Below are 20,625 nucleotides of genomic sequence, written 5' to 3'. Positions count from 1 at the left end.
ATACAATAATCACTGCTCTTTTTCTCAGCCTATGTAACTCTTTGGACTTTTGCCCCAATGTTAGCACTGAAGTGCCTTGAGGCACATGGGTCACTGTTGGCGACACTGCAAATCTTGCTATAAATTTCAGACCGAGTCAAAACTAAACAAACATGTTTTGGGTGGAGACCAGCGGTTTGTTTGGACGAGCATAATGCAGCGTTTTGACAAGTGTGGCAAGTATCTATAGCCATTGTGAAAAAAACAAAAGGGAGAAAGTGCGCCCTATACTGGGAGCATCGCTAAAAGCCTACAGCACCTGGTATTCCTAGGCAGTCTCCCAACCCAGTACTAACCAGGCCAGACCCAGCTTAGCTTCCGAGATCAGACGAGATCGGGCGATCTTCGGGTAGTATGGCCGTAAGCCGAGAGGCAGTCCTCAGAATTCAATTTTTAAATGTGGCAAGCTGGTTGACAGGACCTTTCTGCAATGAGCTACACGTGTGTGATACAATAATCACTGCTTTTTTTTCTCAGCCTATGTAACTCTTACGACTTTTGCCCCACTGTTAGCACTGAAGTGCCTTGAGGCACATGGGTCACTATTGGCGACACTGCAAATCTTGCTATAAATTTCAGACCGAGTCAAAACTAAACATGTTTTGGGTGGAGACCAGCGTTTTGTTTGGACGAGCATAATGTAGCGTTTTGACAAGTGTGGCAAGTATCTATAGCCATTGTGACAAAAACAAAAGGGAGAAAGTGCGCCCTATACTGGGAACATCGCTAAAAGCCTACAGCACCTGGTATTCCTAGGCAGTCTCCCATCCAAGTACTAATCAGGCCAGACCCAGCTTAGCTTCCGAGATCAGACGAGATCGGGCGATCTTCGGGTAGTATGGCCGTAAGCCGAGAGGCAGTCCTCAGAATTCAATTTTTAAATGTGGCAAGCTGGTTGACAGGAACTTTCTGCAATGAGCTACACGTGTGTGATACAATAATCACTGCTCTTTTTCTCAGCCTATGTAACTCTTTGGACTTTTGCCCCACTGTTAGCACTGAAGTGCCTTGAGGCACATGGGTCACTGTTGGCGACACTGCAAATCTTGCTATAAATTTCAGACCGAGTCAAAACTAAACATGTTTTGGGTGGAGACCAGCGTATTGTTTGGACGAGCATAATGTAGCCTTTTGACAAGTGTGGCAAGTATCTATAGCCATTGTGAGAAAAACAAAAGGGAGAAAGTGCGCCCTATACTGGGAGCATCGCTAAAAGCCTACAGCACCTGGTATTCCTAGGCAGTCTCCCATCCAAGTACTAACCAGGCCAGACCCAGCTTAGCTTCCGAGATCAGACGAGATCGGGCGATCTTCGGGTAGTATGGCCGTAAGCCGAGACGCAGTACTCAGAATTCAATTTTTAAATGTGGCAAGCTGGTTGACAGGACCTTTCTGCAATGAGCTACACGTGTGTGATACAATAATCACTGCTCTTTTTCTCAGCCTATGTAACTCTTTGGACTTTTGCCCCAATGTTAGCACTGAAGTGCCTTGAGGCACATGGGTCACTGTTGGCAACACTGCAAATCTTGCTATAAATTTCAGACCGAGTCAAAACTAAACAAACATGTTTTGGGTGGAGACCAGCGTTTTGTTTGGACGAGCATAATGTAGCGTTTTGACAAGTGTGGCAAGTATCTATAGCCATTGTGAGAAAAACAAAAGGGAGAAAGTGCGCCCTATACTGGGAGCATCGCTAAAAGCCTACAGCACCTGGTATTCCTAGGCAGTCTCCCATCCAAGTACTAACCAGGCCAGACCCAGCTTAGCTTCCGAGATCAGACGAGATCGGGCGATCTTCGGGTAGTATGGCCGTAAGCCGAGAGGCAGTCCTCAGAATTCAACTTTTAAATGTGGCAAGCTGGTTGACAGGACCTTTCTGCAATGAGCTACACGTGTGTGATACAATAATCACTGCTCTTTTTCTCAGCCTATGTAACTCTTTGGACTTTTGCCCCACTGTTAGCACTGAAGTGCCTTGAGGCACATGGGTCACTGTTGGCGACACTGCAAATCTTGCTATAAATTTCAGACCGAGTCAAAACTAAACATGTTTTGGGTGGAGACCAGCGTTTTGTTTGGACGAGCATAATGTAGCGTTTTGACAAGTCTGGCAAGTATCTATAGCCATTGTGAGAAAAACAAAAGGGAGAAAGTGCGCCCTATACGGGGAGCATCGCTAAAAGCCTACAGCACCTGGTATTCCTAGGCAGTCTCCCATCCAAGTACTAACCAGGCCAGACCCAGCTTAGCTTCCGAGATCAGACGAGATCGGGCGATCTTCCGGTAGTATGGCCGTAAGCCGAGAGGCAGTCCTCAGAATTCAATTTTTAAATGTGGCAAGCTGGTTGACAGGACCTTTCTGCAATGAGCTACACGTGTGTGATACAATAATCACTGCTCTTTTTCTCAGCCTATGTAACTCTTTGGACTTTTGCCCCACTGTTAGCACTGAAGTGCCTTGAGGCACATGGGTCACTGTTGGCAACACTGCAAATCTTGCTATAAATTTCAGACCGAGTCAAAACTAAACAAACATGTTTTGGGTGGAGACCAGCGGTTTGTTTGGACGAGCATAATGTAGCGTTTTGACAAGTGTGGCAAATATCTATAGCCATCGTGAAAAAAACAAAAGGGAGAAAGTGCGCCCTATACTGGTAGCATCGCTAAAAGCCTACAGCACCTGGTATTCCTAGGCAGTCTCCCAACCAAGTACTAACCAGGCCAGACCCAGCTTAGCTTCCGAGATCAGACGAGATCGGGCGATCTTCGGGTAGTATGGCCGTAAGCCGAGAGGCAGTCCTCAGAATTCAACTTTTAAATGTGGCAAGCTGGTTGACAGGACCTTTCTGCAATGAGCTACACGTGTGTGATACAAAAATCACTGCTCTTTTTCTCAGCCTATGTAACTCTTTGGACTTTTGCCCCACTGTTAGCACTGAAGTGCCTTGAGGCACATGGGTCACTGTTGGCGACACTGCAAATCTTGCTATAAATTTCAGACCGAGTCAAAACTAAACATGTTTTGGGTGGAGACCAGCGTATTGTTTGGACGAGCATAATGTAGCCTTTTGACAAGTGTGGCAAGTATCTATAGCCATTGTGAGAAAAACAAAAGGGAGAAAGTGCGCCCTATACTGGGAGCATCGCTAAAAGCCTACAGCACCTGGTATTCCTAGGCAGTCTCCCATCCAAGTACTAACCAGGCCAGACCCAGCTTAGCTTCCGAGATCAGACGAGATCGGGCGATCTTCGGGTAGTATGGCCGTAAGCCGAGACGCAGTACTCAGAATTCAATTTTTAAATGTGGCAAGCTGGTTGACAGGACCTTTCTGCAATGAGCTACACGTGTGTGATACAATAATCACTGCTCTTTTTCTCAGCCTATGTAACTCTTTGGACTTTTGCCCCAATGTTAGCACTGAAGTGCCTTGAGGCACATGGGTCACTGTTGGCAACACTGCAAATCTTGCTATAAATTTCAGACCGAGTCAAAACTAAACAAACATGTTTTGGGTGGAGACCAGCGTTTTGTTTGGACGAGCATAATGTAGCGTTTTGACAAGTGTGGCAAGTATCTATAGCCATTGTGAGAAAAACAAAAGGGAGAAAGTGCGCCCTATACTGGGAGCATCGCTAAAAGCCTACAGCACCTGGTATTCCTAGGCAGTCTCCCATCCAAGTACTAACCAGGCCAGACCCAGCTTAGCTTCCGAGATCAGACGAGATCGGGCGATCTTCGGGTAGTATGGCCGTAAGCCGAGAGGCAGTCCTCAGAATTCAACTTTTAAATGTGGCAAGCTGGTTGACAGGACCTTTCTGCAATGAGCTACACGTGTGTGATACAATAATCACTGCTCTTTTTCTCAGCCTATGTAACTCTTTGGACTTTTGCCCCACTGTTAGCACTGAAGTGCCTTGAGGCACATGGGTCACTGTTGGCGACACTGCAAATCTTGCTATAAATTTCAGACCGAGTCAAAACTAAACATGTTTTGGGTGGAGACCAGCGTTTTGTTTGGACGAGCATAATGTAGCGTTTTGACAAGTCTGGCAAGTATCTATAGCCATTGTGAGAAAAACAAAAGGGAGAAAGTGCGCCCTATACGGGGAGCATCGCTAAAAGCCTACAGCACCTGGTATTCCTAGGCAGTCTCCCATCCAAGTACTAACCAGGCCAGACCCAGCTTAGCTTCCGAGATCAGACGAGATCGGGCGATCTTCCGGTAGTATGGCCGTAAGCCGAGAGGCAGTCCTCAGAATTCAATTTTTAAATGTGGCAAGCTGGTTGACAGGACCTTTCTGCAATGAGCTACACGTGTGTGATACAATAATCACTGCTCTTTTTCTCAGCCTATGTAACTCTTTGGACTTTTGCCCCACTGTTAGCACTGAAGTGCCTTGAGGCACATGGGTCACTGTTGGCAACACTGCAAATCTTGCTATAAATTTCAGACCGAGTCAAAACTAAACAAACATGTTTTGGGTGGAGACCAGCGGTTTGTTTGGACGAGCATAATGTAGCGTTTTGACAAGTGTGGCAAATATCTATAGCCATTGTGAAAAAAACAAAAGGGAGAAAGTGCGCCCTATACTGGTAGCATCGCTAAAAGCCTACAGCACCTGGTATTCCTAGGGAGTCTCCCAACCAAGTACTAACCAGGCCAGACCCAGCTTAGCTTCCGAGATCAGACGAGATCGGGCGATCTTCGGGTAGTATGGCCGTAAGCCGAGAGGCAGTCCTCAGAATTCAACTTTTAAATGTGGCAAGCTGGTTGACAGGACCTTTCTGCAATGAGCTACACGTGTGTGATACAAAAATCACTGCTCTTTTTCTCAGCCTATGTAACTCTTTGGACTTTTGCCCCACTGTTAGCACTGAAGTGCCTTGAGGCACATGGGTCACTGTTGGCGACACTGCAAATCTTGCTATAAATTTCAGACCGAGTCAAAACTAAACATGTTTTGGGTGGAGACCAGCGTATTGTTTGGACGAGCATAATGTAGCCTTTTGACAAGTGTGGCAAGTATCTATAGCCATTGTGAGAAAAACAAAAGGGAGAAAGTGCGCCCTATACTGGGAGCATCGCTAAAAGCCTACAGAGCCTGGTATTCCTAGGCAGTCTCCCATCCAAGTACTAACCAGGCCAGACCCAGCTTAGCTTCCGAGATCAGACGAGATCGGGCGATCTTCGGGTAGTATGGCCGTAAGCCGAGACGCAGTACTCAGAATTCAATTTTTAAATGTGGCAAGCTGGTTGACAGGACCTTTCTGCAATGAGCTACACGTGTGTGATACAATAATCACTGCTCTTTTTCTCAGCCTATGTAACTCTTTGGACTTTTGCCCCAATGTTAGCACTGAAGTGCCTTGAGGCACATGGGTCACTGTTGGCAACACTGCAAATCTTGCTATAAATTTCAGACCGAGTCAAAACTAAACAAACATGTTTTGGGTGGAGACCAGCGTTTTGTTTGGACGAGCATAATGTAGCGTTTTGACAAGTGTGGCAAGTATCTATAGCCATTGTGAGAAAAACAAAAGGGAGAAAGTGCGCCCTATACTGGGAGCATCGCTAAAAGCCTACAGCACCTGGTATTCCTAGGCAGACTCCCATCCAAGTACTAACCAGGCCAGAGCCAGCTTAGCTTCCGAGATCAGACGAGATCGGGCGATCTTCGGGTAGTATGGCCGTAAGCCGAGAGGCAGTCCTCAGAATTCAACTTTTAAATGTGGCAAGCTGGTTGACAGGACCTTTCTGCAATGAGCTACACGTGTGTGATACAATAATCACTGCTCTTTTTCTCAGCCTATGTAACTCTTTGGACTTTTGCCCCACTGTTAGCACTGAAGTGCCTTGAGGCACATGGGTCACTGTTGGCGACACTGCAAATCTTGCTATAAATTTCAGACCGAGTCAAAACTAAACATGTTTTGGGTGGAGACCAGCGTTTTGTTTGGACGAGCATAATGTAGCGTTTTGACAAGTCTGGCAAGTATCTATAGCCATTGTGAGAAAAACAAAAGGGAGAAAGTGCGCCCTATACGGGGAGCATCGCTAAAAGCCTACAGCACCTGGTATTCCTAGGCAGTCTCCCATCCAAGTACTAACCAGGCCAGACCCAGCTTAGCTTCCGAGATCAGACGAGATCGGGCGATCTTCCGGTAGTATGGCCGTAAGCCGAGAGGCAGTCCTCAGAATTCAATTTTTAAATGTGGCAAGCTGGTTGACAGGACCTTTCTGCAATGAGCTACACGTGTGTGATACAATAATCACTGCTCTTTTTCTCAGCCTATGTAACTCTTTGGACTTTTGCCCCACTGTTAGCACTGAAGTGCCTTGAGGCACATGGGTCACTGTTGGCAACACTGCAAATCTTGCTATAAATTTCAGACCGAGTCAAAACTAAACAAACATCTTTTGGGTGGAGACCAGCGGTTTGTTTGGACGAGCATAATGTAGCGTTTTGACAAGTGTGGCAAATATCTATAGCCATTGTGAAAAAAACAAAAGGGAGAAAGTGCGCCCTATACTGGTAGCATCGCTAAAAGCCTACAGCACCTGGTATTCCTAGGCAGTCTCCCAACCAAGTACTAACCAGGCCAGACCCAGCTTAGCTTCCGAGATCAGACGAGATCGGGCGATCTTCGGGTAGTATGGCCGTAAGCCGAGAGGCAGTCCTCAGAATTCAATTTTTAAATGTGGCAAGCTGGTTGACAGGACCTTTCTGCAATGAGCTACACGTGTGTGATACAATAATCACTGCTTTTTTTTCTCAGCCTATGTAACTCTTACGACTTTTGCCCCACTGTTAGCACTGAAGTGCCTTGAGGCACATGGGTCACTATTGGCGACACTGCAAATCTTGCTATAAATTTCAGACCGAGTCAAAACTAAACATGTTTTGGGTGGAGACCAGCGTCGTGTTTGGACGAGCATAATGTAGCGTTTTGACAAGTGTGGCAAGTATCTATAGCCATTGTGACAAAAACAAAAGGGAGAAAGTGCGCCCTATACTGGGAGCATCGCTAAAAGCCTACAGCACCTGGTATTCCTAGGCAGTCTCCCATCCAAGTACTAATCAGGCCAGACACAGCTTAGCTTCCGAGATCAGACGAGATCGGGCGATCTTCGGGTAGTATGGCCGTAAGCCGAGAGGCAGTCCTCAGAATTCAACTTTTAAATGTGGCAAGCTGGTTGACAGGACCTTTCTGCAATGAGCTACACGTGTGTGATACAAAAATCACTGCTCTTTTTCTCAGCCTATGTAACTCTTTGGACTTTTGCCCCACTGTTAGCACTGAAGTGCCTTGAGGCACATGGGTCACTGTTGGCGACACTGCAAATCTTGCTATAAATTTCAGACCGAGTCAAAACTAAACATGTTTTGGGTGGAGATCAGCGTTTTGTTTGGACGAGCATAATGTAGCGTTTTGACAAGTGTGGCAAGTATCTATAGCCATTGTGAGAAAAACAAAAGGGAGAAAGTGCGCCCTATACTGGGAGCATCGCTAAAAGCCTACAGCACCTGGTATTCCTAGGCAGTCTCCCATCCAAGTACTAACCAGGCCAGACCCAGCTTAGCTTCCGAGATCAGACGAGATCGGGCGATCTTCCGGTAGTATGGCCGTAAGCCGAGAGGCAGTCCTCAGAATTAAATTTTTAAATGTGGCAAGCTGGTTGACAGGACCTTTCTGCAATGAGCTACACGTGTGTGATACAATAATCACTGCTCTTTTTCTCAGCCTATGTAACTCTTTGTACTTTTGCCCCACTGTTAGCACTGAAGTGCCTTGAGGCACATGGGTCACTGTTGGCGACACTGCAAATCTTGCTATAAATTTCAGACCGAGTCAAAACTAAACTTGTTTTGGGTGTAGAACAGCGTTTTGTTTGGACGAGCATAATGTAGCGTTTTGACAAGTGTGGCAAGTATCTATAGCCATTGTGACAAAAACAAAAGGGAGAAAGTGCGCCCTATACTGCGAGCATCGCTAAAAGCCTACAGCACCTGGTGTTCCTAGGCAGTCTCCCATCCAAGTACTAACCAGGCCAGACCCAGCTTAGCTTCCGAGATCAGACGAGATCGGGTAATCTTCGGGTAGTATGGCCGTAAGCCGAGAGGCAATCCTCAGAATTCAATTTTTAAATGTGGCAAGCTGGTTGACAGGACCTTTCTGCAATGAGCTACACTTGTGTGATACAATAATTACTGCTCTTTTTCTCAGCCTATGTAACTCTTTGGACTTTTGCCCCACTGTTAGCACTGAAGTGCCTTGAGGCACATGGGTCACTGTTGGCGACACTGCAAATCTTGCTATAAATTTCAGACCGAGTCAAAACTAAACATGTTTTGGGTGGAGACCAGCGTTTTGTTTGGACGAGCATAATGTAGCGTTTTGACAAGTGTGGCAAGTATCTATAGCCATTGTGAGAAAAACAAAAGGGAGAAAGTGCGCCCTATACTGGGAGCATCGCTAAAAGCCTACGGCACTTGGTATTCCTAGGCAGTCTCCCAACCAAGTACTAACCAGGCCACACCCAGCTTAGCTTCCGAGATCAGACGAGATCGGGCGATCTTCAGGTAGTATGGCCGTAAGCCGAGACGCAGTCCTCAGAATTCAATTTTTAAATGTGGCAAGCTGGTTGACAGGACCTTTCTGCAATGAGCTACACGTGTGTGATACAATAATCACTGCTTTTTTTTCTCAGCCTATGTAACTCTTACGACTTTTGCCCCACTGTTAGCACTGAAGTGCCTTGAGGCACATGGGTCACTATTGGCGACACTGCAAATCTTGCTATTAATTTCAGACTGAGTCAAAACCAAACATGTTTTGGGTGGAGACCAGCGTTTTGTTCGGACGAGCATAATGTAGCGTTTTGACAAGTGTGGCAAGTATCTATAGCCATTGTGACAAAAACAAAAGGGAGAAAGTGCGCCCTATACTGGTAGCATCGCTAAAAGCCTACAGCACCTGGTATTCCTAGGCAGTCTCCCAACCAAGTACTAACCAGGCCAGACCCAGCTTAGCTTCCGAGATCAGAGAGATCGGGCGATCTTCGGGTAGTATGGCCGTAAGCCGAGAGGCAGTCCTCAGAATTCAACTTTTAAATGTGGCAAGCTGGTTGACAGGACCTTTCTGCAATGAGCTACACGTGTGTGATACAATAATCACTGCTCTTTTTCTCAGCCTATGTAACTCTTTGGACTTTTGCCCCACTGTTAGCACTGAAGTGCCTTGAGGCACATGGGTCACTGTTGGCGACACTGCAAATCTTGCTAAAAATATCAGACCGAGTCAAAACTATACTTGTTTTGGGTGGAGACCAGCGTTTTGTTTGGACGAGCATAATGTAGCGTTTTGACAAGTGTGGCAAGTATCAATAGCCATTGTGACAAAAACATAAGGGAGAAAGTGCGCCCTATACTGGTAGCATCGCTAAAAGCCTACAGCACCTGGTATTCCTAGGCAGTCTCCCAACCAAGTACTAACCAGGCCAGACCCAGCTTAGCTTCCGAGATCAGACGAGATCGGGCGATCTTCGGGTAGTATGGCCGTAAGCCGAGAGGCAGTCCTCAGAATTAAATTTTTAAATGTGGCAAGCTGGTTGACAGGACCTTTCTGCAAAGAGCTACACGTGTGTGATACAATAATCACTGCTCTTTTTCTCAGCCTATGTAACTCTTTGGACTTTTGCCCCACTGTTAGCACTGAAGTGCCTTGAGGCACATGGGTCACTGTTGGCGACACTGCAAATCTTGCTATAAATTTCAGACCGAGTCAAAACTAAACATGTTTTGGGTGGAGACCAGCGTTTAGTTTGGACGAGCATAATGGAGCGTTTTGACAAGTGTGGCAAGTATCTATAGCCATTGTGACAAAAACAAAAGGGAGAAAGTGTGCCCTATACTGGGAGCATCGCTAAAAGCCTACAGCACCTGGTATTCCTAGGTAGTCTCCCAACCAAGTCCTAACCAGGGCAGACCCAGCTTAGCTTCCGAGATCAGACGAGATCGGGCGATCTTCGGGTAGTATGGCCGTAAGCCGAGAGGCTTTCCTCAGAATTCAATTTTTAAATGTGGCAAGCTGGTTGACAGGACCTTTCTGCAATGAGCTACACGTGTGTGATACAATAATCACTGCTCTTTTTCTCAGCCTATGTATCTCTTTGGACTTTTGCCCCACTGTTAGCACTGAAGTGCTTTGAGGCACATGGGTCACTGTTGGCGACACTGCAAATCTTGCTATAAATTTCAGACCGAGTCAAAACTAAACAAACATGTTTTGGGTGGAGACCAGCGGTTTGTTTGGACGAGCATAATGTAGCGTTTTGACAAGTGTGGCAAGTATCTCTAGCCATTGTGAAAAAAACAAAAGGGAGAAAGTGCGCCCTATACTGGTAGCATCGCTAAAAGCCTACAGCACCTGGTATTCCTAGGCAGCCTCCCAACCAAGAACTAACCAGGACAGACCCAGCTTAGCTTCCGAGATCAGACGAGATCGGGCGATCTTCGGGTAGTATGGCCGTAAGCCGAGAGGCAGTCCTCAGAATTAAATTTTTAAATGTGGCAAGCTGGTTGACAGGACCTTTCTGCAATGAGCTACACGTGTGTGATAGAATAATCACTGCTCTTTTTCTCAGCCTATGTAACTCTTTGGACTTTTGCCCCACTGTTAGCACTGAAGTGCCTTGAGGCACATGGGTCACTGTTGGCGACACTGCAAATCTTGCTATAAATTTCAGACCGAGTCAAAACTAAACAAACATGTTTTGGGTGGAGACCAGCGGTTTGTTTGGGCGAGCATAATGTAGCGTTTTGACAAGTGTGGCAAGTATCTATAGCCATTGTGAAAAAAACAAAAGGGAGAAAGTGCGCCCTATACTGGTAGCATCGCTAAAAGCCTACGGCACCTGGTATTCCTAGGCAGTCTCCCAACCAAGTACTAACCAGGCCAGACCCAGCTTAGCTTCCGAGATCAGACGAGATCGGGCGATCTTCGGGTAGTATGGCCGTAAGCCGAGAGGCTGTCCTCAGAATTAAATTTTTAAATGTGGCAAGCTGGTTGACAGGACCTTTCTGCAATGAGCTACACGTGTGTGATACAATAATCACTGCTCTTTTTCTCAGCTTATGTAACTCTTTGGACTTTTGCCCCACTGTTAGCACTGAAGTGCCTTGAGGCACATGGGTCACTGTTGGCGACACTGCAAATCTTGCTATAAATTTCAGACCGAGTCAAAACTAAACTTGTTTTGGTTGGAGACCAGCATTTTGTTTGGACGAGCATAATGTAGCGTTTTGACAAGTGTGGCAAGTATCAATAGCCATTGTGACAAAAACAAAAGGGAGAAAGTGCGCCCTATACTGGGAGCATCGCTAAAAGCCTACAGCACCTGGTATTCCTAGGCAGTCTCCCAACCAAGTACTAACCAGGCCAGACCCAGCTTAGCTTCCGAGATCAGACGAGATCGGGCGATCTTCGGGTAGTATGGCCGTAAGCCGAGAGGTAGTCCTCAGAATTCAATTTTTAAATGTGGCAAGCTGGTTGACAGGACCTTTCTGCAATGAGCTACACGTGTGTGATACAATAATCACTGCTCTTTTTCTCAGCCTATGTAACTCTTTGGACTTTTGCCCCACTGTTAGCACTGAAGTGCCTTGAGGCACATGGGTCACTGTTGGCGACACTGCAAATCTTGCTATAAATTTCAGACCGAGTCAAAACTAAACTTGTTTTGGGTGGAGACCAGCGTTTTGTTTGGACGAACATAATGTAGCGTTTTGACAAGTGTGGCAAGTATCTATAGCCATTGTGACAAAAACAAAAGGGAGAAAGTGCGCCCTACACTGGGAGCATCGCTAAAAGCCTACAGCACCTGGTATTCCTAGGCAGCCTCCCAACCAAGAACTAACCAGGACAGACCCAGCTTAGCTTCCGAGATCAGACGAGATCGGACGATCTTCGGGTAGTATGGCCGTAAGGCGAGATGCAGTCCTCAGAATTCAATTTTTAAATGTGGCAAGCTGGTTGACAGGACCTTTCTGCAATGAGCTACACGTGTGTGATACAATAATCACTGCTCTTTTTCTCAGCCTATGTAACTCTTTGGACTCTTGGCCCACTGTTAGCACTGAAGTGCCTTGAGGCACATGGGTGACTGTTGGCGACACTGCAAATCTTGCTATAAATTTCAGACCGAGTCAAAACTAAACATGTTTTGGGTGGAGACCAGTGTTTTGTTTGGACGAGCATAAACGTAGCGTTTTGACAAGTGTGGCAAGTATCTAGAGCCATAGTGACAAAAACAAAAGGGAGAAAGTGCGCCCTATACTGGGAGCATCGCTAAAAGCCTACAGCACCTGGTATTCCTAGGCAGTCTCCCATCCAAGTACTAACCAGGCCGGACCCAGCTTAGCTTCCGAGATCAGACGAGATCGGGGGATCTTCGGGTAGTATGGCCGTAAGCCGAGAGGCAGTCTTCAGAATTCAATTTTTGAATGTGGCAAGCTGGTTGACAGGACCTTTCTGCAATGAGCTACATGTGTGTGATACAATAATCACTGCTCTTTTTCTCAGCCTATGTAACTCTTTAGACTTTTGCCCCACTGTTAGCACTGAAGTGCCTTGAGGCACATGGGTCACTGTTGGCGACACTGCAAATCTTGCTATAAATTTCAGACCGAGTCAAAACTAAACATGTTTTGGGTGGAGACCAGCGTTTTGTTTGGACGAGCATAATGTAGCGTTTTGACAAGTGTGGCAAGTATCTATAGCCATTGTGAAAAAAACAAAAGGGGGAAAGTGCGCCCTATACTGGTAGCATCGCTAAAAGCTTACAGCACCTGGTATTCCTAGGCAGTCTCCCAACCAAGTACTAACCAGGCCAGACCCAGCTTAGCTTCCGAGATCAGACGAGATGGGGCGATCTTCGGGTAGTATGGCCGTAAGCCGAGAGGCAGTCCTCAGAATTCAATTTTTAAATGTGGCAAGCTGGTTGACAGGACCTTTCTGCAATGAGCTACACGTGTGTGATACAATAATCACTGCTCTTTTTCTCAGCCTATGTAACTCTTTGGACTTTTGCCCCACTGTTAGCACTGAAGTGCCTTGAGGCACATGGGTCACTGTTGGCGACACTGCAAATCTTGCTAAAAATATCAGACCGAGTCAAAACTATACTTGTTTTGGGTGGAGACCAGCGTTTTGTTTGGACGAGCATAATGTAGCGTTTTGACAAGTGTGGCAAGTATCAATAGCCATTGTGACAAAAACATAAGGGAGAAAGTGCGCCCTATACTGGTAGCATCGCTAAAAGCCTACAGCACCTGGTATTCCTAGGCAGTCTCCCAACCAAGTACTAACCAGGCCAGACCCAGCTTAGCTTCCGAGATCAGACGAGATCGGGCGATCTTCGGGTAGTATGGCCGTAAGCCGAGAGGCAGTCCTCAGAATTACATTTTTAAATGTGGCAAGCGGGTTGACAGGACCTTTCTGCAAAGAGCTACACGTGTGTGATACAATAATCACTGCTCTTTTTCTGAGCCTATGTAACTCTTTGGACTTTTGCCCCACTGTTAGCACTGAAGTGCCTTGAGGCACATGGGTCACTGTTGGCGACACTGCAAATCTTGCTATAAATTTCAGACCGAGTCAAAACTAAACATGTTTTGGGTGGAGACCAGCGTTTAGTTTGGACGAGCATAATGGAGCGTTTTGACAAGTGTGGCAAGTATCTATAGCCATTGTGACAAAAACAAAAGGGAGAAAGTGTGCCCTATACTGGGAGCATCGCTAAAAGCCTACAGCACCTGGTATTCCTAGGCAGTCTCCCAACCAAGTCCTAACCAGGGCAGACCCAGCTTAGCTTCCGAGATCAGACGAGATCGGGCGATCTTCGGGTAGTATGGCCGTAAGCCGAGAGGCTGTCCTCAGAATTCAATTTTTAAATGTGGCAAGCTGGTTGACAGGACCTTTCTGCAATGAGCTACACGTGTGTGATACAATAATCACTGCTCTTTTTCTCAGCCTATGTAACTTTTTGGACTTTTGCCCCACTGTTAGCACTGAAGTGCCTTGAGGCACATGGGTCACTGTTGGTGACACTGCAAATCTTGCTATAAATTTCAGACCGAGTCAAAACTAAACTTGTTTTGGGTGGAGAACAGCGTTTTGTTTGGACAATTATAAACGTAGCGTTTTGACAAGTGTGGCAAATATCTATAGCAATTGTGACAAAAACAAAAGGGAGAAAGTGCGCCCTATACTGGGAGCATCGCTAAAAGCCTACAGCACCTGGTATTCCTAGGCAGTCTCCCAGCCAAGTACTAACCAGGCCAGACCCAGCATAGCTTCCGAGCTCAGACGAGATCGGGCGATCTTCGGGTAGTATGGCCGTAAGCCGAGACGCAGTCCTCAGACTTCAATTTTTAAATGTGGGAAGCTGGTTGACAGGACCTTTCTGCAATGAGCTACACGTGTGTGATACAATAATCACTGCTCTTTTTCTCAGCCTATGTAACTCTTTGGACTTTTGCCCCACTGTTAGCACTGAAGTGCCTTGAGGCACATGGGTCACTGTTGGCGACACTGCAAATCTTGCTATAAATTTCAGACCGAGTCAAAACTAAACAAACATGTTTTGGGTGGAGACCAGCGGTTTGTTTGGACGAGCATAATGTAGCGTTTTGACAAGTGTGGCAAGTATCTATAGCCATTGTGACAAAAACAAAAGGGAGAAAGTGCGCCCTATACTGGGAGCATCGCTAAAAGCCTACAGCACCTGGTATTCCTAGGCAGTCTCCCATCCAAGTACTAACCAGGCCAGACCCAGCTTAGCTTCAGAGATCAGACGAGATCGGGCGATCTTCGGGTAGTATGGCCGTAAGCCGAGACGCAGTCCTCAGAATTCAATTTTTTAATGTGGCAAGCTGGTTGACAGGACCTTTCTGCAATGAGCTACACGTGTGTGATACAATAATCACTGCTCTTTTTCTCAATCTATGTAACTCTTTGGACTTTTGGCCCACTGTTAGCACTGAAGTGCCTTGAGGCACATGGGTGACTGTTGGCGACACTGCAAATCTTGCTATAAATTTCAGACCGAGTCAAAACTAAACATGTTTTGGGTGGAGACCAGCGTTTTGTTTGGACGAGCATAATGTAGCGTTTTGACAAGTGTGGCAAGTAACTATAGCCATTGTGACAAAAACAAAAGGGAGAAAGTGCGCCCTATACTGGGAGCATCGCTAAAAGCCTACAGCACCTGGTATTCCTAGGCAGTCTCCCATCCAAGTACTAACCAGGCCAGACCCAGCTTAGCTTCCGAGATCAGACGAGATCAGGCGATCTTCGGGTAGTATGGCCGTAAGCCGAGAGGGAGTCCTCAGAATTCAATTTTTAAATGTGGCAAGCTGGTTGACAGGACCTTTCTGCAATGAGCTACACGTGTGTGATACAATAATCACTGCTCTTTTTCTTAGCCTATGTAACTCTTTGGACTTTTGCCCCACTGTTAGCACTGAAGTGCCTTGAGGCACATGGGTCACTGTTGGCGACACTGCAAATCTTGCTATAAATTTCAGACCGAGTCAAAACTGAACAAACATGTTTTGGGTGGAGACCAGCGGTTTGTTTGGACGAGCATAATGTAGCGTTTTGACAAGTGTGGCAAGTATCTATAGCCATTGTGAAAAAAACAATAGGGAGAAAGTGCGCCCTATACTGGGAGCATCGCTAAAAGCCTACAGCACCTGGTATTCCTAGGCAGTCACACATCCAAGTACTAACCAGGCCAGACCCAGCTTAGCTTCCGAGATCAGACGAGATCGGGCGATCTTCGGGTAGTATGGCCGTAAGCCGAGAGGCAGTCCTCAGAATTCAATTTTTAAATGTGGCAAGCTGGTTGACAGGACCTTTCTGCAATGAGCTACACCTGTGTGATACAATAATCACTGCTCTTTTTCTCAGCCTATGTAACTCTTTGGACTTTTGCCCCACTGTTAGCACTGAAGTGCCTTGAGGCACATGGGTCACTGTTGGCGACACTGCAAATCTTGCTATAAATTTCAGACCGAGTCAAAACTAAACATGTTTTGGGTGGAGACCAGTGTTTTGTTTGGACAAGCATAAACGTAGCGTTTTGACAAGTGTGGCAAGTATCTATAGCCATTGTGACAAAAACAAAAGGGAGAAAGTGCGCCCTATACTGGGAGCATCGCTAAAAGCCTACAGCACCTGGTATTCCTAGGCAGTCTCCCATCCAAGTACTAACCAGACCAGACCCAGCTGAGCTTCCGAGCTCAGACGAGATCGGGCGATATTCGGGTAGTATGGCCGTAAGCCGAGACGCAGTCCTCAGACTTCAATTTTTAAATGTGGCAAGCTGGTTGACAGGACCTTTCTACAATGAGCTACACGTGTGTGATACAATAATCACTACTCTTTTTCTCAGCCTATGTAACTCTTTGGACTTTTGCCCCACTGTTAGCACTGAAGTGCCTTGAGGCACATGGGTCACTGTTGGCGACACTGCAAATCTTGTTATAAATTTCAGACCAAGTCAAAACTAAACAAACATGTTTTGGGTGGAGACCAGCGGTTTGTTTGGGCGAGCATAATGTAGCGTTTTGACAAGTGTGGCAAGTATCTATAGCCATTGTGAAAAAAACAAAAGGGAGAAAGTGCGCCCTATACTGGTAGCATCGCTAAAAGCCTACAGCACCTGGTATTCCTAGGCAGCCTCCCAACCAAGTACTAACCAGGACAGACCCAGCTTAGCTTCCGAGATCAGACGAGATCAGGCGATCTTCGGGTAGTATGGCGGTAAGCCGAGAGGCAGTCCTCAGAATTAAATTTTTAAATGTGGCAAGCTGGTTGACAGGACCTTTCTGCAATCAGCTACACGTGTGTGATACAATAATCACTGCTCTTTTACTCAGCCTATGTAACTCTTTGGACTTTTGCCCCACTGTTAGCACTGAAGTGCCTTGAGGCACATGGGTCACTGTTGGCGACACTGCAAATCTTGCTATAAATTTCAGACCGAGTCAAAACTAAACTTGTTTTGGGTGTAGAACAGCGTTTTGTTTGGACGAGCATAATGTAGCGTTTTGACAAGTGTGGCAAGTATCTATAGCCATTGTGACAAAAACAAAAGGGAGAAAGTGCGCCCTATACTGGGAGCATCGCTAAAAGCCTAAAGCACCTGGTATTCCTAGGCAGTCTCCCATCCAAGTACTAACCAGGCCAGACCCAGCTTAGCTTCCGAGATCAGAAGAGATCGGGCGATCTTCGGGTAGTATGGCCGTAAGCCGAGAGGCAATCCTTGAATTCAATTTTTAAATGTGGCAAGCTGGTTGACAGGACCTTTCTGCAATGAGCTACACGTGTGTGATACAATAATCACTGCTCTTTTTCTCAGCTTATGTAACTCTTTGGACTTTTGCCCCACTGTTAGCACTGAAGTGCCTTGAGGCACATGGGTCACTGTTGGCGACACTGCAAATCTTGCTATAAATTTCAGACCGAATCAAAACTAAACATTTTTTGGGTGGAGACCAGTGTTTTGTTTGGACAAGCATAAACGTAGCGTTTTGACAAGTGTGGCAAGTATCTATAGCCATTGTGACAAAAACAAAAGGGAGAAAGTGCGCCCTATACTGGGAGCATCGCTAAAAGCCTACAGCACCTGGTATTCCTAGGCAGTCTCCCATCCAAGTACTAACCAGGCAAGACCCAGCTTAGCTTCCGAGCTCAGACGAGATCGGGCGATCTTCGGGTAGTATGGCCGTAAGCCGAGACGCAGTCCTCAGACTTCAATTTTTAAATGTGGGAAGCTGGTTGACAGGACCTTTCTGCAATGAGCTACACGTGTGTGATACAATAATCACTACTCTTTTTCTCAGCCTATGTAACTCTTTGAACTTTTGCCCCACTGTTAGCACTGAAGTGCCTTGAGGCACATGGGTCACTGTTGGCGACACTGCAAATCTTGCTATAAATTTCAGACCGAGTCAAAACTAAACATGTTTTGGGTGGAGACCAGCGTTTTGTTTGGACGAGCATAATGTAGCGTTTTGACAAGTGTGGCAAGTATCTATAGCCATTGTGACAAAAACAAAAGGGAGAAAGTGCGCCCTATACTGGGAGCATCGCTAAAAGCTTACAGCACCTGGTATTCCTAGGCAGTCTCCCATCCAAGTACTAACCAGGCCAGACCCAGCTTAGCTTCCGAGATCAGACGAGATCGGGCGATCTTCGGGTAGTATGGCGGTAAGCCGAGAGGCAGTCCTCAGAATTAAATTTTTAAATGTGGCAAGCTGGTTGACAGGACCTTTCTGCAATTAGCTACACGTGTGTGATACAATAATCACTGCTCTTTTTCTCAGCCTATGTAACTCTTTGGACTTTTGCCCCACTGTTAGCACTGAAGTGCCTTGAGGCACATGGGTCACTGTTGGCGACACTGCAAATCTTGCTATAAATTTCAGACCGAGTCAAAACTAAACAAACATGTTTTGGGTGGAGACCAGCGGTTTGTTTGGACGAGCATAATGTAGCGTTTTGACAAGTGTGGCAAGTATCTATAGCCATTGTGACAAAAACAAAAGGGAGAAAGTGCGCCCTATACTGGGAGCATCGCTAAAAGCCTACAGCACCTGGTATTCCTAGGCAGTCTCCCATCCAAGTACTAACCAGGCCAGACCCAGCTTAGCTTCCGAGATCAGACGAGATCGGGCGATCTTCGGGTAGTATGGCCGTAAGCCGAGACGCAGTCCTCAGAATTCAATTTTTTAATGTGGCAAGCTGGTTGACAGGACCTTTCTGCAATGAGCTACACGTGTGTGATACAATAATCACTTTTCTTTTTCTCAATCTATATAACTCTTTGGACTCTTGGCCCACTAGTAGCACTGAAGTGCCTTGAGGCACATGGGTGACTGTTGGCGACACTGCAAATCTTGCTATAAATTTCAGACCGAGTCAAAACTAAACATGTTTTGGGTGGAGACCAGCGTTTTGTTTGGACGAGCATAATGTAGCGTTTTGACAAGTGTGGCAAGTAACTATAGCCATTGTGACAAAAACAAAAGGGAGAAAGTGCGCCCTATACTGGGAGCATCGCTAAAAGCCTACAGCACCTGGTATTCCTAGGCAGTCTCCCATCCAAGTACTAACCAGGCCAGACCCAGCTTAGCTTCCGAGATCAGACGAGATCAGGCGATCTTCGGGTAGTATGGCCGTAAGGCGAGAGGGAGTCCTCAGAATTCAATTTTTAAATGTGGCAAGCTGGTTGACAGGACCTTTCTGCAATGAGCTACACGTGTGTGATACAATAATCACTGCTCTTTTTCTTAGCCTATGTAACTCTTTGGACTTTTGCCCCACTGTTAGCACTGAAGTGCCTTGAGGCACATGGGTCACTGTTGGCGACACTGCAAATCTTGCTATAAATTTCAGACCGAGTCAAAACTAAACAAACATGTTTTGGGTGGAGACCAGCGGTTTGTTTGGACGAGCATAATGTAGCGTTTTGACAAGTGTGGCAAGTATCTATAGCCATTGTGAAAAAAACAAAAGGGAGAAAGTGCGCCCTATACTGGGAGCATCGCTAAAAGCCTACAGCACCTGGTATTCCTAGGCAGTCTCCCATCCAAGTACTAACCAGGCCAGACCCAGCTTAGCTTCCGAGATCAGACGAGATCGGGCGATCTTCGGGTAGTATGGCCGTAAGCCGAGAGGCAGTCCTCAGAATTCAATTTTTAAATGTGGCAAGCTGGTTGACAGGACCTTTCTGCAATGAGCTACACCTGTGTGATACAATAATCACTGCTCTTTTTCTCAGCCTATGTAACTCTTTGGACTTTTGCCCCACTGTTAGCACTGAAGTGCCTTGAGGCACATGGGTCACTGTTGGCGACACTGCAAATCTTGCTATAAATTTCAGACCGAGTCAAAACTAAACATGTTTTGGGTGGAGACCAGTGTTTTGTTTGGACAAGCATAAACGTAGCGTTTTGACAAGTGTGGCAAGTATCTATAGCCATTGTGACAAAAACAAAAGGGAGAAAGTGCGCCCTATACTGGGAGCATCGCTAAAAGCCTACAGCACCTGGTATTCCTAGGCAGTCTCCCATCCAAGTACTAACCAGACCAGACCCAGCTGAGCTTCCGAGCTCAGACGAGATCGGGCGATATTCGGGTAGCATGGCCGTAAGCCGAGACGCAGTCCTCAGACTTCAATTTTTAAATGTGGCAAGCTGGTTGACAGGACCTTTCTACAATGAGCTACACGTGTGTGATACAATAATCACTACTCTTTTTCTCAGCCTATGTAACTCTTTGGACTTTTGCCCCACTGTTAGCACTGAAGTGCCTTGAGGCACATGGGTCACTGTTGGCGACACTGCAAATCTTGTTATAAATTTCAGACCAAGTCAAAACTAAACAAACATGTTTTGGGTGGAGACCAGCGGTTTGTTTGGGCGAGCATAATGTAGCGTTTTGACAAGTGTGGCAAGTATCTATAGCCATTGTGAAAAAAACAAAAGGGAGAAAGTGCGCCCTATACTGGTAGC

General features: G+C 46.3%; 42 pseudogenes; all 42 read right to left on the bottom strand.

The window, feature by feature from the left end:
• Positions 1–286: 286 nt before the first annotated feature.
• On the bottom strand, positions 287–405 carry LOC133565129 (5S ribosomal RNA; annotated as a pseudogene).
• Positions 406–770: 365 nt separating this feature from the next.
• LOC133565042 (5S ribosomal RNA) lies at positions 771–889 on the bottom strand (annotated as a pseudogene).
• Positions 890–1,253: 364 nt separating this feature from the next.
• Positions 1,254–1,372, bottom strand: LOC133567503 (5S ribosomal RNA; annotated as a pseudogene).
• Positions 1,373–1,740: 368 nt separating this feature from the next.
• LOC133567502 (5S ribosomal RNA) lies at positions 1,741–1,859 on the bottom strand (annotated as a pseudogene).
• Positions 1,860–2,223: 364 nt separating this feature from the next.
• LOC133566009 (5S ribosomal RNA) lies at positions 2,224–2,342 on the bottom strand (annotated as a pseudogene).
• A 368-nt stretch (positions 2,343–2,710) lies between these two features.
• On the bottom strand, positions 2,711–2,829 carry LOC133565217 (5S ribosomal RNA; annotated as a pseudogene).
• A 364-nt stretch (positions 2,830–3,193) lies between these two features.
• LOC133567501 (5S ribosomal RNA) lies at positions 3,194–3,312 on the bottom strand (annotated as a pseudogene).
• Positions 3,313–3,680: 368 nt separating this feature from the next.
• Positions 3,681–3,799, bottom strand: LOC133567500 (5S ribosomal RNA; annotated as a pseudogene).
• A 364-nt stretch (positions 3,800–4,163) lies between these two features.
• Positions 4,164–4,282, bottom strand: LOC133566008 (5S ribosomal RNA; annotated as a pseudogene).
• A 368-nt stretch (positions 4,283–4,650) lies between these two features.
• Positions 4,651–4,769, bottom strand: LOC133565307 (5S ribosomal RNA; annotated as a pseudogene).
• A 364-nt stretch (positions 4,770–5,133) lies between these two features.
• Positions 5,134–5,252, bottom strand: LOC133566655 (5S ribosomal RNA; annotated as a pseudogene).
• A 368-nt stretch (positions 5,253–5,620) lies between these two features.
• LOC133566632 (5S ribosomal RNA) lies at positions 5,621–5,739 on the bottom strand (annotated as a pseudogene).
• Positions 5,740–6,103: 364 nt separating this feature from the next.
• On the bottom strand, positions 6,104–6,222 carry LOC133566006 (5S ribosomal RNA; annotated as a pseudogene).
• Positions 6,223–6,590: 368 nt separating this feature from the next.
• LOC133565216 (5S ribosomal RNA) lies at positions 6,591–6,709 on the bottom strand (annotated as a pseudogene).
• Positions 6,710–7,074: 365 nt separating this feature from the next.
• On the bottom strand, positions 7,075–7,193 carry LOC133566267 (5S ribosomal RNA; annotated as a pseudogene).
• Positions 7,194–7,557: 364 nt separating this feature from the next.
• Positions 7,558–7,676, bottom strand: LOC133566005 (5S ribosomal RNA; annotated as a pseudogene).
• Positions 7,677–8,040: 364 nt separating this feature from the next.
• On the bottom strand, positions 8,041–8,159 carry LOC133565092 (5S ribosomal RNA; annotated as a pseudogene).
• A 364-nt stretch (positions 8,160–8,523) lies between these two features.
• LOC133566822 (5S ribosomal RNA) lies at positions 8,524–8,642 on the bottom strand (annotated as a pseudogene).
• A 365-nt stretch (positions 8,643–9,007) lies between these two features.
• Positions 9,008–9,125, bottom strand: LOC133567149 (5S ribosomal RNA; annotated as a pseudogene).
• A 364-nt stretch (positions 9,126–9,489) lies between these two features.
• LOC133565215 (5S ribosomal RNA) lies at positions 9,490–9,608 on the bottom strand (annotated as a pseudogene).
• A 364-nt stretch (positions 9,609–9,972) lies between these two features.
• On the bottom strand, positions 9,973–10,091 carry LOC133567288 (5S ribosomal RNA; annotated as a pseudogene).
• A 368-nt stretch (positions 10,092–10,459) lies between these two features.
• LOC133567270 (5S ribosomal RNA) lies at positions 10,460–10,578 on the bottom strand (annotated as a pseudogene).
• A 368-nt stretch (positions 10,579–10,946) lies between these two features.
• Positions 10,947–11,065, bottom strand: LOC133565077 (5S ribosomal RNA; annotated as a pseudogene).
• A 364-nt stretch (positions 11,066–11,429) lies between these two features.
• On the bottom strand, positions 11,430–11,548 carry LOC133565214 (5S ribosomal RNA; annotated as a pseudogene).
• Positions 11,549–11,912: 364 nt separating this feature from the next.
• LOC133567459 (5S ribosomal RNA) lies at positions 11,913–12,031 on the bottom strand (annotated as a pseudogene).
• A 365-nt stretch (positions 12,032–12,396) lies between these two features.
• Positions 12,397–12,515, bottom strand: LOC133565457 (5S ribosomal RNA; annotated as a pseudogene).
• Positions 12,516–12,879: 364 nt separating this feature from the next.
• On the bottom strand, positions 12,880–12,998 carry LOC133566738 (5S ribosomal RNA; annotated as a pseudogene).
• Positions 12,999–13,362: 364 nt separating this feature from the next.
• On the bottom strand, positions 13,363–13,481 carry LOC133565212 (5S ribosomal RNA; annotated as a pseudogene).
• A 364-nt stretch (positions 13,482–13,845) lies between these two features.
• LOC133567312 (5S ribosomal RNA) lies at positions 13,846–13,964 on the bottom strand (annotated as a pseudogene).
• A 365-nt stretch (positions 13,965–14,329) lies between these two features.
• LOC133566982 (5S ribosomal RNA) lies at positions 14,330–14,448 on the bottom strand (annotated as a pseudogene).
• A 368-nt stretch (positions 14,449–14,816) lies between these two features.
• LOC133566160 (5S ribosomal RNA) lies at positions 14,817–14,935 on the bottom strand (annotated as a pseudogene).
• Positions 14,936–15,299: 364 nt separating this feature from the next.
• On the bottom strand, positions 15,300–15,418 carry LOC133565628 (5S ribosomal RNA; annotated as a pseudogene).
• A 368-nt stretch (positions 15,419–15,786) lies between these two features.
• On the bottom strand, positions 15,787–15,905 carry LOC133566219 (5S ribosomal RNA; annotated as a pseudogene).
• Positions 15,906–16,270: 365 nt separating this feature from the next.
• On the bottom strand, positions 16,271–16,389 carry LOC133567047 (5S ribosomal RNA; annotated as a pseudogene).
• Positions 16,390–16,757: 368 nt separating this feature from the next.
• LOC133567383 (5S ribosomal RNA) lies at positions 16,758–16,876 on the bottom strand (annotated as a pseudogene).
• A 364-nt stretch (positions 16,877–17,240) lies between these two features.
• On the bottom strand, positions 17,241–17,359 carry LOC133566691 (5S ribosomal RNA; annotated as a pseudogene).
• A 364-nt stretch (positions 17,360–17,723) lies between these two features.
• On the bottom strand, positions 17,724–17,842 carry LOC133566753 (5S ribosomal RNA; annotated as a pseudogene).
• A 364-nt stretch (positions 17,843–18,206) lies between these two features.
• LOC133565776 (5S ribosomal RNA) lies at positions 18,207–18,325 on the bottom strand (annotated as a pseudogene).
• Positions 18,326–18,693: 368 nt separating this feature from the next.
• LOC133567498 (5S ribosomal RNA) lies at positions 18,694–18,812 on the bottom strand (annotated as a pseudogene).
• A 364-nt stretch (positions 18,813–19,176) lies between these two features.
• On the bottom strand, positions 19,177–19,295 carry LOC133566556 (5S ribosomal RNA; annotated as a pseudogene).
• Positions 19,296–19,663: 368 nt separating this feature from the next.
• LOC133567497 (5S ribosomal RNA) lies at positions 19,664–19,782 on the bottom strand (annotated as a pseudogene).
• A 365-nt stretch (positions 19,783–20,147) lies between these two features.
• Positions 20,148–20,266, bottom strand: LOC133567232 (5S ribosomal RNA; annotated as a pseudogene).
• Positions 20,267–20,625: the final 359 nt, after the last annotated feature.

This window comes from Nerophis ophidion, linkage group LG13 (genome assembly GCF_033978795.1).
Source record: "Nerophis ophidion isolate RoL-2023_Sa linkage group LG13, RoL_Noph_v1.0, whole genome shotgun sequence".
Taxonomy (NCBI): Eukaryota; Metazoa; Chordata; class Actinopteri; order Syngnathiformes; family Syngnathidae; genus Nerophis; species Nerophis ophidion.
The sequence above is the reverse complement of the archived record's forward strand: the minus strand, read 5'-3'. Positions and strand labels throughout refer to the sequence as shown.